The following is a 16920-nucleotide window of genomic DNA, read 5'->3' on the forward strand; positions in this document are numbered from 1 at the left end:
AAACTTAGGTAATTAAAAGTAATGTTATGTTACCATTTCCATGTCAAATCTCTGGTTCCAGGATATGGTAGAATGTTGGGATGAGTTGTACTTATACCGTCTATGAATATACTCATAATATACCTACCTCAATAATATTATTCACAAAGAAAAATATAATATTTTACCAATTTTATCGGATGTTGTCAATTTGCTTCTCCCATCTGAATTCCTCAAAATATATTTTCTCATTTTTAAAAGGCTTACAAAGCAAAAAATTCACTGAAATTAAAAACAAAATTAAAATCTAAAGCTCTTTCCTCGCGGCACTGGAGCTCTCAAGTGGGACACGAGCTTTTAATTAATTTCCATTATCTGGTCTGAGAATGAACGAAAAGTGATTGTTATAACGCATTGTGATAATTGTTAAGGTGCGTTTATACTCATGCTATATTACCTTGGCGTTCATATCCATATTATTATTTTTTAACCCTTTTATAGGAACATCATTTGTGTTGTTTTTAACCGACTTCAAAAAAGGAGGAGGTTCTCAATTCGTCTGTATGTTTTTTTGTTGTTTGTTACCTTAAAACTTTCGACTGGGTGAACCGATTTTGATAATTCTTGTTTTATTTGAAAGCTGGTGCTTCCCGTGTGGTCCCATTGTAATTTGGTCCAGATCTGACAATGGCATCCATGAGAAAACCATAAACGTCTTCAATTTTCTATACATACGTATAGCAAAGTGGATGATAAATTTACGAATAACTCAATATCGCGCTAACCAATTTTGATCATTCTTTTTTTATTGGAATGGATATACTTCAAAGATAGTTTGGTGAGAGTTTGGTAAGGTTCTGATAACAGGATCCATGACAAAGTAACGGAACTCTTCAATTCTTAGGAGCAAATTACGTGACGTCGTTATGGTCAAATAATTGTCGGTCGAATATGATGATCAATGGAACTCCATAACGACTAACAGTGAGGGTGCGATCAGTGACAGAATTTCTGTATGTTATCAAAGAGCAATGCGCTAACGTAAATTTATGTATAGAAAAATTTAGTAGGTCTACACATATTTAGACAAATTATTAGTTAATGTACTTCAGATTCACTAAAAATCAAAGATAAATTAACAAAAAAACAACTAACTTCAAAAAAACTATACCAAAACAATAGATAGTAGTATATGCAATAAAAAGTAAAAATATAATTGCGTATTTTTATACAATCTTATTAATTAATCTAAGTTATTGTGACAACCCTACCAAAATAGGTAACAATTTTGCCCGCTCTTAGAAGCTTATCATCTGTACCTAGTTACTCATGTGCACCTTTGTACCATCTTTGCGGACACGGACTCTTTATATAGCATGTCTCAAATTATGTGGTATTTTGCAGTTTAGATAACATTACACTTATTTGATATTTTTGACTAATGTTTTATTTTGAAGTGACTATTACCTACAAAATTTAATAAGAATCTTAAATTTTAGGAAAGAATATAATTACTTAAACAAAATAATAATTTTATCGTTGTTTATTATTTTTTCTTTTCTCCTCCCCCTTATTTTCCTATTATTTTTATTCACGCGGAAGACCGGCGCGACTTCCGCGTAAGTAAAAAAAGTACTCATGTGCACCTTTGTACCATCTTTGCGGACACGGAAGTGTGATTAAAATTTTATTTCCATTCTTTCTTTTTTGTTTGAGAATTTCAATAATTTACTCTATCCCTTGTGTTCGCTTAATGTCACAATTACGTTTGAATAATTATATAAAAAGGGGTCTAATTTTTTTGAATATTTCTAAATAAGTTTTGTTGCCAGAGGAATGTTGCAAACAAATTCTTAAGGAGAAAGAACTTCAAAAAGTAATTCAGTTTTCGAACTTAACCCCTATTATTATTATTTTGATGTGCATATTTTAAGGTCGCTATCCCAAGAAATGGCCAAAATAGCGCATAATTGAAACGTTTTGAATTTAGTAGGTAACGGTTTATGTACTTAAAGCTTTTATTTTTACCAAGAATAATTATATATCTACAGAGTATGACAAGAAAATTCATTTTTTCCTATACATTTCTATCATTACTAGACATTGCGAAAAAAATCACCAAAGTACCTCGCAAAGTACCTACCCCTATCTTTTACAGTCGGAGCCATGTTAATCATTCAATCTAGATAAAAATTGTATGAAAAATTTTTAATTGCTTACGAATAGGTACTTTTTAACATGACATAGTTTTGTTATTTTTGTAAAGAAATTTTTATTATGTTTGTAATAAACTAAAACTACTTCTAATTCTAAATTAAAACAATGGCGATCTTGTGCGAGAGAGGCAACCTAGCTCCGCTCGATTCCTCAAGGCCGTTCGGTCCCCAGCTTTAAAAGAGGTCCGGGCGGTTGCAATATGCCGCCTTCCGACCGTTGTTCATTATCATGTTGAGTTCGAAGAATCAAGAAACCGTTACGAAAAGGTGTGTAGGGTGAGAACGTTTATATTTCTAACGTAGGAGTTAGGACTCGGGCATGCATGATGCATTCGCTTTACGACTGTCCTTGACATTGGACGCACTCAAGGTGGCCGCGTAACTCTATTTTTGTGAACAGTGTTAAATTCTTGGATTTTGTTACTTGAAATTGTGTTACTGTGACGCGCTTTTGTCTGTGCTATTGTGTTGTGTTAAGTGAGCTAGGGATACCCAAGGTAATTTAATACTTGTAAGTCACAGGACGCTTGAGGCAAGGTGCACAGACCCTTACTAACTTATAATTATTTTTATTGCAACGTAGGCTCATTGAATACCACTAACATATTATATCATTATGACAGCGGAACCTGAGAATAATAGTTTTGCTTTAAAATTTAAGGAAATACATACGATTCTTCTTAAATCTAACTTTTTCGAGACCTCAAACAATTGTGAGAAGAAACCTACTAGAGCTAAGAATCAGGGCGATCACAGCACTGCGGAATGTCCCGGCCTTGATCAAAATGCGGAATGTCCAGGCCTCGAACAGAATGCGGAATGTCCCGGTCTCGAACAGAAAGCGGAATGTCCCAGCCTCGAACAGAGTGCGGAACCACACACCAGCGCAAAACGTAACAAGTTTACTGCAAACTACCAGGCAAGTCGGAAAGCTCTTAAAAACCAACGCAGGGCCGAGAAGAGAAGACGTCAGGTCCCATATTCGAAATATCAATATTTCCTTCCAGCTTCCAATACATCCACCCCTTCTATCTCACTCGATCAGTTGGATCCCACTTACCCCCCACCTGCTCCGTTTTGCAAACGTTCAAGATCCCCAGCGCTCCAACCAAGAGATTTCTTTGCTGACATCCCTGTTGCCTTAGACTTTCTGTCACATGTTGATTTTAATGAATTGAAGGCCTTTGGTCGTAAACTCAGAGATACTGAGAAAGACCCCCAAACCCGTCTCCGCACTATTTCTGAACACTTGGGAGTTATCAGCACAATTGCATGCTATTCAGTTCCTGCTGAATTCTCAACATAATATCTCATTAGTATTAAAACATGTTGCTTTATGTAATAGAATGACTTTATTATTTATAAGTGTTATAAAGAGCATTATGTAGTGTCAACAATTTTGTTATCTATGTTCTAATACCCTCACTTAACAAAATAAATGTTAATTTCCTAACAAATACAACAAAATGTTTTATTTACCCTTAATTCCCAGCATATGCATAAACTTAAAATGCTTAACAGATAAAAGACCTTTGGTTAACAAGTCGGCTAGCATTTCCAGAGTTCATATATATTGAATATTAATAACTTTATATTGAACTGCATCTCTAACAAACATCAATTAGTTTTGATCAAGCATGTGCCTGATGACTTGTTGCCAATTTTAATGCACTTTGATTATCACATATCAATTTAATTATACATTTTTACCAGTTAGCTCAAACCTCAGATTTCTTAAGTATACAACCTCTCTAGATGCCTCTGAAAATGTAACATATTCAGCCTCTGTGCTAGATAAAGAGAGTCTTGTGTTTCATACTTTGCCAAGTATTCACAGAACCATTCATTATGAAGCAAAACTTAGTATAAGGCTTTCTATCTAGACAATCGCTAGCCCAGTCTGCATTAACAAAACCATTCAACTCTACATTATCTTTATGATATGTTAATTAATAATGTTTTGTTTTTTGCAAATATCTTAGTATTCATATCATTTAGCACAATCAAAATGAGTTTCATTATAACAGTTATTGAACTGACTAAGGTAAATAAGTGAATATAGTAAGTCTGGTCTAGTCAAACCAGCCAAATACATAAGGCTTCCAATTAGCTTTTGATATGGAATGTTTTACTACGCAGTTTTCAGCCTTTTCTATGTGCAACTTACTTTCAATAGGAGTATCTATAGGTTAACAATAAAACATATCAAACTTTAACAATTATTGCTCTATATATTCCTACTGATCTAGTTACAGTCTTACATTCTCTGTTTACACTAATTTGCATGCCTAAGTAACATCTAATAAGACCTAAATCTTTCAATTTAAATTCAGAACTTAAGAACACATTTTCAATTTTTCTGTCTTAGAAGAACTACTTAGGTATCAGGTATGTGAAAAATTAAAAAATCATCAATACACATGGCATCTTTATATTTTCACAAAAAAATGTAAACAAGTATGGTTCAAATTGAGTTATTTTAAAACCAAAGTTAAGTAAACAATCTTTAACTTTTTCATACCAGATCAAAAGAAGATTGTTTTAGCCCATATACAGCTCTTTTTTGTCTCGATACCTTTCCACTTTGCTTTTTTACAAAACCGTCTGGAATTGTCATATATTTTCTTATGTCAGAGTAGAATGTTTTACAACTGGAGAGAAAGTGTTCCCATAATTAATACCATGCCACTGTGTAAAACCTTTACCCACCAATCTGAAATTATCACACTTTATCATTCATATCTAGCTTTATATTAATCACTTGTTTTTCACTATTGGTCCATCACTTGGCCTGGTATATCAACAATTTCCCATGCATTGTTGTGCTCAAAGACTAGACTAGACTAAAGAGAAGCTCCTCTCGTATGGCCTGACTCCACTGATCAGCTTCTGGTCCATTGAGTGCTTCTGAGAAATCTATTTGTTCGACTTCTGGATTACAATTGGAAATCCAAAACGTTCTGGACTTTTCGTTTTCTCTTAGTTTGTTCTTGTAAGCCGGAATTGGTTGAACCTCACTGCTCAAGATATCTATCGTGTTTGTAGAGGTTGTATCATCATCATTGTAACCATAGAATAATGATTGTAACTAGTTGGATCAGTATAAACAGATTGTATTTGAATTAAGTTCTTGTTAAGAATTAAGGACTTGCGCCACTATCAACGTACCATGATTAGTTTGTACTATAATGTCCGTTTAAAAGAAACATAGCATTTGATAATTGATTGTTTGTTTTTTTGCAGCAATGCATACTGGTCCCGGAAATTACTCGTCTGCTTACATTTGTATTTTTGTAACAACTTACAAGTGAATAGTGATGAGATGATAACGAATGATTATCTAAGACAGCGTTGCCAGATACAAAAATTAAAAATGCGGATTTTTAACAAAAAAAGCGGAACTTCTTGTATATTATATATACATTATATATTATAGGTACATTTTCGATTGTTCTTTCTCCATAAGCTTTATTTTTTTATATGTTTATTCATACCAGGACAAGAGATTTTATAAATAAAAGGGAATATGTCAGTGTTCATAAAAAATTTGAGTGTTTAAAAGGAATTTTATTCTTATTCCTAATTCGATGGAAAACACATCCTCAGCATTGTCTCTTCGACCTCTGCTTTTGGAATGTTGTAAATCTGTTTGACATGTTTGGAGAAGCTTTGAAATTTTTGGAAGAGCCTTCCTTTTTTGTTACAGCCTGGTCCGCCAAATGTACTCCATTGACTGTTGGTGTGATTAGACGATTTCGCTTGTCAGTTTTTATATTATTTATTTTTGAGAATTTCCTCTCATAATCTGCATTTGGGAAGGACTGACAGGCAGGAACTGACAGAGCTGTGAGCGCGAAGTTAGGAAGATTTGTGAACGGCCGTTCACGAATTTCGTCTTTCACCATTCATTCCATAAGTCACAATTTTTTCGTGTACCTACTACTGTTACAACAATCATTTCAGATTGGAAGTATTCATTCAATCGAGTAAATTTTCAACTTGTTCAAAGTTGAATATGACATGGAACTAACTAGTCTCAAAAAAAGCGGAACCGCTAATCATCAAGAAAGGCAGTGTAAAAAGCGGAAAAGCGGTACATCTGGCAACGCTGATCTAAGATCTTGTCACCTTTCACTTTCGAGGTTAGAGAAATAGGGCCATTTCTAAATTTCGGTTTCTTTTCTTTTTCTAGTTAGCAGCGAATGCTGCGCTGCGCCGCTCCATTTAAATCAACTTTGATTTTATTGAATCGGTGGTAATTTACATTCCTGAGTGATCGATGGCCATTATCATTGCAACAAATTTTTCTGCCAAACCTGCTGATAATACGGATCCATTCATCCATTCTTCTGTGATTTTAAATCTTGTGCCTTTTAATCTCTGACCTGTCTTGGCCACTTGTGTAACATATGAAGTCTGGTCATGGAATCACATTCAAAAAAGCATTCAAGATTTTATCAACGATACGTCACTCAAACGGTCGGCTCAATTGGTAAGAGCGCTCGCAAGTAAGGCGAAACGTCGCGTGTTCGAGTCCCGCATCGTTCATAAAATTTTGTTTTCAGTTTTATTTGTGTAATTAATCCCAGAAGTGAGGGTTTACTTTTAAACATAACAAATTGTCAAATTATTAAAAAAATAAAACTAGAATAAATAATTGTAGCTGCTAACTAAGTAAGCAGTGTATAAGAATATAATACACTGGCCTTCAAAAGTAAGTATCACAATTTTTAAATTGGGATAACGTTTTAAGTTCACAAGATATACTTTCGAAATAAAAAGGACTCCAAAGAGAATTTAATTTGGTACATAAAAACTTTATAGTCGGTAACCTTCTTTTAAGAATTGGCTGAAAAAAAACTTCAAAAACAAAGCCATTCCTTTTTCAAAGTGGACGTTTCCGAATTACAATTTTACCATTCACATTTTTCTTTCTGTTTTAAATTTTTTTCAAGATCGATGGGTCTTGTTTTAAAAATTTATGCTAAAAAGCACATAATATTTATTTATCATGCCTCTTTCAGTTGAAGAATGTGCTAGGATCATGGCTTTTCTGGAACTAGGCATCAGTATGCGTCGCACTGCAAGAATGGTGGGTGTGACGGTACGAACGGTCCAGAAGGTAAAGCGAAGGTACGAAGAGACTGGACACCATCTGAGGAGACCTTGTAATGTCAGACTCAGGTGTACCAGTGCCCGAGAAGATCGTTATATTATTTCCACTGTGTTAAGAAATCGCCACCAAAATGCAGTTGAAGTCCAGCAACAGCTACTTCAGACCCGGAGGGACTACATTAGTGACAGTACAGTGAGAAGAAGACTTGCTGAAGCAAATTTGAATGGGATATGAATGGAATAGAATGGGAGAATATTCCCCAACATCGGCTCCGAAACCTAGTTTTCAGTATGCCAAACCGGCTCGAAGCTGTAATCAGAGCTCGATGAGGCAATACCAGTTATTAAAAATTAAATAACATGTAATACATTTTAGTTGAATTTTTTTACACGAAACTAAAACAGTCTATTTTCATTGTTTTATCTATTTAAGTTAAAAATGTTACTAATGTATAATTTTATTATCTAAGAATTAAAGCCTATAAAATTTGCAACAAAACGTTTTTAATCTTAAATCTCTACCTTCTATAGTTAAGAAAAAAAATTAATTTGAAAAGTGTGATACTTACTTTTGCAGGCCAGTGTAGTTGATACTTTTTTACAGTAAGCCTGTTATACTTAATATTATCATGTCTTAAAAAGATAGATAAAAGAAATAAGATATGTTGAGTTGGAAGCTGATGTGAAAATCAAACATCCTTTTTGTATTTAGTTCGGCGAATTCCAAAAAAGGTGTTGTATATCTAGGATCTAGCTGAATGTTTGCTTATAAACCGTCTAAATAATATTGTACACGCATGAAACGATTCGTACACATGTGCAAGATTTAGCAATGTTAAGCAACTTTCAATGTGTGATTAGTAATAACTATGTATTGGCTTTTTACATATATTTGCAAATAATATTTTTTAATTATCTGGTATTAAGTAGGCAATACACACTCTGTATCCATATTTCACCTATCACACTATTTATATTTTAGATCATAAATAATATGATACAAACAAATGACATTTATAGATGGATGGACAGACGGACAGTGGGGCCATACTATAAAATAAACTTTACCGTTTATTATAGTGACGTATGTTGAATTTAATATACAATAAAACCAGCTTAAGAAGATTTCACATGGACCCAACTAACAACGCGTCTTAAGCGAGAAAGCGTATTATTATATGGGATAGGGAAATAAAACGCACCTACTACATAATATTATGTTTTAATATCGTATATGTAGGTATTAAAGTATACATTTATAAATTAAATAATATGCATAGTGTTATTTTAAGTACGTTATTTAATGTAATCACTTATTTTTTAGCCGCCCACATTCTTTTGCAACACCAGAGGAATCATAGCGTTGCCGGCTGTTTCAGGAAGGTGTACGTACGTCCCCGATAATTCTAGCTGCTCTGCGTTGCAATCGTTGATACCCCGCGACTTCGCGTAGGTACATAGAGGACTGACGTAGTATCAACATTTCAGTAGCGTTATTTTCTTACACCTTTTTACTTAATACATACTTAATTGGAGATTTAGCATAGATTTGTACACGAATTTTTTGAAAATATAATATAGCCTATGTCACCCGGGGATAATGTAGTTTTTGCACAATGAAAGAATTTTTCAAATCGATTCAGTAGTTTCGGAGCCTATTCAATGACAACAAACAAACAATCAAATCTTTCCTCTTTTTAATATTAGTATAGATTATGTATAATGTGATTAAATAATACAATAGTTTTTTATTATTATTTACAAGTATGTCTCATTTTAAAAAGGCGTGCATTTTAAATTGCGTTGTAACGCAAAAATTCACTGAAATTAATAACAAAATTCAAGCTTATAGCTTTTCCTCGCGGTAGTGGAGCTCTCAAGTGGGACATGAACTTTTAATTAATTTCCATTATCTGATGGAGAATGAACAAAAAGTGATTGTTATAATGCATTGTGATAAATGTAAAGGTGCGTTTACACTAGTGTTATGTTACTTTGGCGTTCATATCCATATTTTTACTATTTTATAAGTCCTGTGTGTTATTTTTTAATTTATATGAAAGCTCTTACAAACGTTAACTATATAATTATGTAAGTACTTATTAAAAACGTTCACAGAATAAATAAAAAAAACAATACTTTTATTATTAAAAAGTAAATAATACTTATTTGATTCTTATGAAATGAAATATTATTGTAGTGAATTTACGAAAAGTGATTATTATAATGCATTGTGATAAATTTAGACGTGCTTACACGCACATTATGTAACTTTAGTATTTATATTATTTAGTGGTCCTTTTAAACAATAGACTTTAAGATTATAATTATTTCAATTATCAATTATAAAATTAAGTTTTATACAACTAAGATAATACGTTACTGTTATATTTAAAGATGAAATAAATACTGGCGCATAAATAATTTTAAATCAGAAACTGTTCACTGGTGGCCATTACAGTTTTCAACATTCACCAAACATAGAATACTAGATACTTAGTAATAGACAAACACTCTCCTCATTACGTCGAGACTAAATTTAAAGAGTTCATGTGTGCTAGTTTTACAGGTGTGTTAGTGAGCTAGTAAAGTGTGTAGTATTTTGCTTTTGCCAATTCCTATGGCAAATATTGATATACGGCGTCATATTCACGTTTACAATATTTTATTATCTAACAAATATTTTCTTGATTGATTATAATGAAAAATGGTGTGTTTACTGCGTATATAAAATCTAATATTAAGTATTTTGGTGCATATTATGTTCTATCATAAAATAAACATCACGAAAGTGGTATTGAATAATCAGTATTTACCTGTGAAATGTTTTTAGTTGGATTGTTGCTATACCTATAGGTACATATATGTAACAACACAATCTAACACAGAACACGCAACCATTATAATATTTTATAATTAATAAAAAAAAAGTTCCGTCAAGACACGGAACAGTAACGATAAAAACACTAAAATTAAAACTCGTTCCAATTTGACAGGAGACTAATGGACACTAAATTGTTTCAAAACGGTTTCATCTATTCCGTCTTTTTCTCACACCTTGGTTTTTATATAAGTATAGTTATCTCACTTTTACGCACGAATCGTATATTACGATGTTACACTAAGTTTATGTTTTACAATGTTCAGAGGGTCTAACTCGACGGTTACTCTAGGGTTGGACGGATATTTCATTCAAATTCATATATTTTGAATTTAAATCACTTATTGAACGTCAAAAACTACCACCCATTCAAAATAATGTGCTTCAGCTCTGAGAGGAACGAGCGTTAAAAAAGCCCGCTTATTTTCTTTTTATTTTTTTGGCTTTTTTTTATAAAAATCTGGATTACAAAGTAGTGTCGTACAATAAAATCTATAATGTATAAGAGCCTGAAGATGTTCGCTCCATTGTCAGTCAGTATCAGATTAAGAAAATAATTTATGTTAAAATAACCTTTACCACACAAACGTTTTTAACAATTCTTTTAAATTTCGTAACACATCTATTTTGTACATTTTCTGAGATCATGTTGTAAAAGCATATACATCCCCCAATAAAAGACTTACTAACTCGAATAACCCGAGTAGTTTATTAAGTTTCAATTCCAATCTCTAAGAATTATTTCTGTAAATGCAGATTAATACAAAACTAAAGCTGTTGTTGATTATAATTATTTTCCTATCCATGTTGTATTTATAGAACACTTAAAAAGTTTTTTTTTATGTTAGACACTTGGATAATTTCCCGCCGATTTTCAATGACAATTAGACTCACTTAAACTCAAGCAAAAATCTACGTAAAGATAAACCGTTTTTTAACCTTAAACCCCTTTGCATTACTTACAGAATCACAAAAATGCAATATGATATAAATGATGGTCAGACGAGGCAAAAAAAGGGCGCCTGTGATCCGGCAGTAGCTGTAGAAAAGGTATTGAATAACAAGATGAGTGCACGTCAAGCCGCAGAACGCTATCCGATACCCCGAACTACGTTTCAGCAAAAGTCATTCATGACTGCGCTTTTAGAGGTCTCGCCAATTCCTGGTGCTTCCAAAAGAAGAGCTACTGCACGACGTCGTTAAGCTGAAAGAAGTGAAATTATAACGAGTTCTCCGTACAAAAAGATGCTGGAAGAGAAAAAATTAGAATCACATGAGTGAGATAAAATTTTTCTTGAAGAAGATAATAACAAGAAAACTAGGATTTCAGGAAAAGGTGGTAATAGAAGAGATTACTGTCAGGAAATGATGAGTAATCATGAGAGATGTCAGTGAGAAAACAAACAAAAAATACAAATGAAAACCTTCCTCCAACTCACAGACCGATTAAAGAAGAAATACTTTGCCCTTTGTGCGCTGAATGTCAAAAAGAAGATTGGATACAGTGCGGAAACTGCAAAATTTTGGTCCTCCGGAATGAGGCTTGTGCAAATATATTGGAGCTAAACGGTCAGTACATTTGCATTCTTACGGGCCGGTACTGAAGGCAATTTTTTTAAGTCTGATTCTTCCTAGTATTTGAATTGCAATAATAAAGCTGATTATTTCTAAACGATTAATGGTTGTTTGTTACTTTTATTAATAGTACAATAGTTCTTGTAAATATATCAGGAGGAGGAACTTGTAACCTAAAATATTTTGATTATTTTGTACATAAACCTAAAGGTAACGGTACTGTAGGACTCTCCCCTACTTATTGTTTGCCATGTCAATCAATTTATTTATGTTCTTAAATATTCTTCAATAAATATTTTTATCATAATTACGTGTTTCAATTACTTGATATATTTGTTAAATTTTAATATATTAGTAATGTATGTACAAGAGGTTTGTTTTTAAAAGTTCCTATTCGTTAAAAATCTCATTGTTTTGCGAATAACAAATACTTTTCATGAATAATGACGTATATTTTCATATCATCAAAACTTATATTAGACACATTTTTAAAAATACCGTATAAATGTAAAATATTTATAGGTCTTGTGAACCCCACCCGTGACGGAACTCTACCTAGAACACTTGTATACCTAAGGTAATGTATGTCATATTTTTTCTGAAATGTCTTGAATTATTCTGAATCTGATAATGCCAAAGACAGCCATAATTTCTGACTTCTGAAAAAATTGTTAAACTGCCATGCGCTATGTGCTAAATTGTGATGCATTCAGCTGAAAGGAGAATGCCGGAAAATGGGCTATTTTGCTCACTATCATGCGTCTAAACCAGGTATGCATACAAAATTTTCTTTTAAATTATAAATTCACATATATTTGTTTTAGTCAGATGCGAACAGGGGTTTAAATGTTATTTGAATAGAAAGTAAATAATCGTCTCGAAACAAGCGGAACTGCCATATTAGTCCGGAAACGTCATTGTCACTAAAACACTCACCAAATGATACCAGTACATTATGAACTCCCTTTTTAAAGGGAAAAGCAAGGATAACTACATATTATAGGAAATAAATCGAATGAAAACCAAAACAAACCTAACTTATTCCACACCAATGGTTAAATATTTTTTAATAAAATCATATTAATATGTTCCGTTTGCCGAATATTAAAAAAACTGCACAGTGATTAAAAATAATATCAGTATTCCTAGAAACATATAATATGGATAGGTATCGATATCTTTTTAAGTGGTAGCTTTGGTATGCCAATTAGATCTGCACTTCATGTTTCTTCACCTTATTTTCGGAGCTGTTTATTAAAAAGCAAAGTATGCTTCGCCGAACATTTTAACTGCGAGAAACAGCAGCAAGCAAGGCCCCAGAGTATTTACACTCTACACACACAACAGACTATTTAGACATGTATCGTGTTGTTTGATTTTTTAACGCGTATCTAATTTTGAAGAAAATATAATACATACCATCTAGATCGTTAAAAAATCCTACGTGGATTAAAAGCCATTCATTTAACATTATTATAATACTATAATTTCCATTATACCGTGGACTCATAACACTAATAATCAATGACACGATTCTACTAGTTTACCCATCGCCACCGTTGAAACTAGGGTAAAACCAAAATCGTAAGTAGAAACACTGTTTGAAATGTCAAAATGATAGGCTTTGTACCTATGTTTTGTCATCAATCAACTCCAAGTCTAGCAATCCTACACTAAAACTGACAACAAGTTCGTTGTAAATTGAAATTGAAAAATTCAGATAACTACAAATTCCCTGTTTATATCTCACTGATTTTTGTTTATCATAATCTTGAGAATTTTTCTAATGTTTTACCGATGATTTGGTTAAGACGCAAGAATAGCCCAATTTTCATACAAGGATCGGCATTATCCTTTACCTTTTATTGGATAGGAGGTACTTTCTGGCCTTAAATACTGTCACAATTAAAAATAAACAAAATAATAATTTGAATTTGGAATCTGTCATTTTTATATGATTGTTCATTGAGTTTTCTCATTTTGACCCCAATACATTGGTTGTGTGATATTTCTAAACTTGTAAATAATTTTTATAATAACAACTGTAATTAATAACTTTTAAGGATTTTGTATATATGTCGTGTAATTGAAATACAATATATATTCCTCATACTACTCAGTTGTTTTATTCAACCTCCAAAGGCGCAGTCTCTAAAATCGTAAATGCCGTAGCAGCACTTCACTATTGACTATGGCACATTTTTGTTGAATACTATATTATAAGATACGATATCTACTTAAACTATTGTCAATTATTGTGTTACCTTTATGTAGTGAACGCCATTTACCATATCCATATTTTTTTTTTTTTGGTCCTGTTCGTCCATCTGGACAGGCAAAGGGGTATCCATAATTCGATTACTCATTACTTGACAGTTTGATTCATGATCATGTGTCAAAATTTTTAAATATTGTCAGTTAGGTAGATAGGTAGTTTTAGTAAATTTTAAGCCAAAATGTTATATTAATATAATATTAATCACTACACCCCGAGGCCAGAAGCGCGAGTCTTGAGAGTTCACATAAAAATAACGAATTGTTTCGTATAGTTTCTTCACGACAAATAGGTAAGTATGCGAAAGTTAATAAATAGTTTATAGCACTGCGTTCTACGGGCGGGTACAATGAGTGTGAGTACGGCTCTAAAAAAATTATATCTGAATACAGAATAGTATTAGTATTGAACTAAGTACCTATTAGCGAAATATAAATATGCATTATGTTTAGTACTGTAGAAACATTGTCTGATAAATGGTTAATATTAAAAAAAAATTGTTTTCAAAAGCTATCTACAATAAACCCTAGATATTTAAAACTAAACTATAAAATGCTAAAATTGTAACCCTCCGACTATGGTTCATAAAATAACCCAAAATGGAAAGAAGGTAGGTAGGGTAGACACATTAAAAGGGGTCTTCTCCTCTTCAGATTTAAAACTTATTTTTTATACCTACCTAAAGCATTTTACATATTTTAGTGAAACATTCAATATAAGTAGACTTTTTAAAACTCATTTTCATATTCAATATGTTGAATAGTTCGAAAACAAAAGGTCTAAAATAATTTTGCTTTATGTAACCTTTGGTAACCTAACAAAATTTTTAAAATCTTTCTTCTATAAATTATCTTACTGATATTTTTAGTAGTTACTATCTATTATTTACCAATATTATATTGTAATCACATTTTTGCCTTTAATTCACAGATTTTGAAATCATGGAATAAATGCAGTAAGGATAGGCTTGGATGTTATATTAATGATCAAGGGAATTATGCTTCCGTTAATGGCTGTTCATTGAGAGTTTGAGACAGACATTCAAGATTGCCGCAAGTTAGCTCTATTATTGTGAACAGTACCATGCAACATTCTTAGATTTTTCTTTCTGATATTGTAACTTTATTATGAGTACTAGCTATTTAATTGTATTCAGTGAGCTAGAGATACCGATAGTACTGCTACATTGACTATTTGTAAGTCATATGACACTTAAGTTACACTATTTCAGGAACCTAACCCCCCACAGCTCCACGTGGGGTCTCATATATAATATATTTTTTTATTTTATTTTATAAATATTTTTATTACTTGCCTCCTTGGGTGCTAGTAACATATTTCATTATGACAATGGTACCTGAGAATGATAATATTAACAACTGTGGATCTGGATTGGTCATGGAGAAAGCAGAGCAACAAAAGATTGAGACCTCAAGCAATGAGAAGAGACCTGGTACTGTTGAGTACCTGAGAGTCCATGGCACTACTGAATGCCCTGCAAAGAGTGAACAACTACCAACCCTTAATAACTTAGGTCACCCTGCAAACTTCCAGAAACACCCTAAAGCCCCTAAGAAGAAACGGAAGCCCAGAATTCGTCATGCCCCATATTCAAAATACCCTGTATTTGCCCCTGCTACCCTGAGCCTTCCAGGTGCCACATGTCCCAACCCTTCAAGAGCCCAGGCCTTGCTGCCAAGAAACTTCCATTCCAACATTGCCCTGGCCTTAGATTTTATGACACATATCAATTATGATGAATTGAATAACTTTGGCCGTAAACTAAGGGAAACAGTAAACAACCCCCAAGCTCGTCTCCGTGCTACTTCTGAGCAGTTGGGAGCTATCAGTGCCATAGTATGCTACTCAATCCCTCCTGAATTCTCATTATAATAACATTTGAGTTATCAACACATACTACACAATGGCATTTAAGCTATACAAGACACCATACCACCATTGTCGACAAAGATGAGGTCTATTGTTTTTCACCACTGGCACTCACCTTTAAGTATGATGTGGAGTGGAAAAGATAAATAATGGAAATACTGGAAGATCACTCTGGCTGCCCAGATAATGCAGTACTGTTATTAAATAAAATTACAGATCAGTGTCGAGATACACATAAGCATTACTCATTAGCAGATACAGTCATTAAGGTCTGCTGTATGAGTACCAAATGTACATATAAAGATCATTGCTGATATAAAAATCCAGGAACAAAGGCTCACCATAAAATTTGAGCATGTTGAGCAAACAAAATATCATAAGGCAAGCAAGAATGGTAAACAATTATTATAATAGTACAGCAAAACAAATCAAAGGGAGCTAAAACCTTAAAGTAGAATAACATCATAAGTTTGTGATTGTATAATTGAAATGTTTAAGTGCCAAACAAATAAATGTGTGAATTAAATAAACTTAATCATTTTGAAAATATTCAAGTTTCCAGCTGGTGATGATTTGAAAAAAGATTTAGCTAGAAAATGTTTTTTTCAGTGGAATAGAAGGGTAGATGCCTTTCAGACACCAACTTCAAATATTATGTTTTTTTTATTTGGTCATACATATAACTTTCTGAAAGTGAGTTTTGTTCAAGCCAGTTTTTAATATGGATCACTTTATGCAGTTTTCATGTGTGATTCAAAAATTTGTGTTGAAAAATAAAAATTTTTAGTTTTATTCTTATACTTATTGCTATTTTACCTGTGAAGCTCTTATCAATATTTTTTGCAGCAATATATGTATCTATATACCTATAAATTTTTGATATGGGTTACATTATAACAATTTTGGTTACCAGTAGGAGGCTCCTTTGCACAGGATGCCGGCTAGATTATGGGTACCACAACCAGTAATGTGTAAGCATTATTGTGTTT

General features: G+C 32.7%; 1 protein-coding gene and 1 long non-coding RNA gene across 2 annotated transcripts in view; one reads left to right on the forward strand and one right to left on the reverse strand.

The window, feature by feature from the left end:
- Positions 1–16920, reverse strand: part of LOC126980016 (NACHT and WD repeat domain-containing protein 2) — a 270439-nt gene that overhangs the window by 68500 nt on the left and 185019 nt on the right. The window lies entirely within an intron of this gene.
- LOC126980022 (uncharacterized) lies at positions 14181–16723 on the forward strand. The gene is made up of 2 exons (XR_007732942.1): positions 14181–14333; positions 14972–16723. It is a non-coding gene; the product is annotated as an uncharacterized LOC126980022 (long non-coding RNA).

This window comes from Leptidea sinapis, chromosome 4, assembly GCF_905404315.1.
Source record: "Leptidea sinapis chromosome 4, ilLepSina1.1, whole genome shotgun sequence".
In the NCBI taxonomy this organism is placed as follows: Eukaryota; Metazoa; Arthropoda; class Insecta; order Lepidoptera; family Pieridae; genus Leptidea; species Leptidea sinapis.